A 1,230-nucleotide genomic window follows, 5' to 3' on the forward strand; every position below is an offset into this window, starting at 1 on the left:
CCCGTGGCATGGCAGTTAAGTGCACACGCTCCGCTGCCGGCGGCCCGGGTTCAGATCTCGGGCGCACACCGACGCACCGCTTGTCGGGCCATGCTGTGGCGGCGTTCCACATAAAGTGGAGGAAGATGGGCAGGGATGTTAGCCCAGGGCCAGTCTTCCTCAGCAAAAAAAGAGGAGGATTGGCATGGATGTTAGCTCAGGGCTGATCTTCCTCACAAAAAAAACAACAACAACACTACTTATGTTCTCTGAATTCCTGTAGACAGGCTCCTAGAATGGGGAAGGAGTTTTCTGGAAAAATAAATATATCTCTGAAGCTCACCTGGGTTTACTTTCTTCTAAAGGGCACCTTCTAAGTCAGTCTATGGTTTCCAGGCCAGGAAAGTGCATTGAATTCAGCCTTCAGCCAAAAAAGCAGGCCTAGGAAGACTACTCAGGATGGCCTGAGCCTGTACACATTTGGTGCTGAGATGGAGAAAATGATCCTCATCTTAAAGAAGGAAAAAAAAATCCCTGTGGCACAGTGAGGTGAAGTAACTTGTCCAAAATCACAGCCAGGCAAATAGCTGAGGAATATCAAGGACTGAACTCTCCCAAATCTGTGCCCTTTCCACAGCATGATGGAGAAGAGAGGCCAGGACTTCTAAGCAGTCATTAGTCAAGGCTCTAGAAAAAGTAAATAGCCTCCCGAAACTCAACATAGGGATTCTGTACCTCTGCACACAAGGAAATAGGAAGAAAGAATTTTTAGAAAAAAAAATCAGTAACTCTGCATTATTTTTGACGAGTGGGTAGGAGAACAAGACTCCGAAGCCTCTGTTGAGCCCAGTTATAAACTGCTGACATCAGGGATGTCAACAGAAAACTGCGACAGAGATTAGAAAATCTGAGGCTGATCCCTAAGAGCAACCTCAGCAAGAACATGAGGGCTGGTGGGGGAGCTCAGTTCCCAGAGGGACATAGGGAGAGCCAACGTAAGGGTAATAAAAAGCTTCACGATAGGAAGATGCCAAAACCAGACCCCTGTTGGCCTACTTACCACCGATCCAAGCAGCACTGGGGCACAACCTATATAACCTAACAATCTGACATGAAGGAAGCAGCCCTGACAAGTGAGGAACAAACATTTGGGAGGGGGGATAGACAACAGGGCAGTGGGGGTTCATTGTTCTAGTTTTCCTGTGGAATTCAAATGTGTATGGTTTCAAAACAAAAATCCAGAAAGAAATA

Source organism: Ceratotherium simum, chromosome 13, assembly GCF_057802395.1.
Source record: "Ceratotherium simum simum isolate JZ-2026a chromosome 13, ASM5780239v1, whole genome shotgun sequence".
Classification (NCBI taxonomy): Eukaryota; Metazoa; Chordata; class Mammalia; order Perissodactyla; family Rhinocerotidae; genus Ceratotherium; species Ceratotherium simum.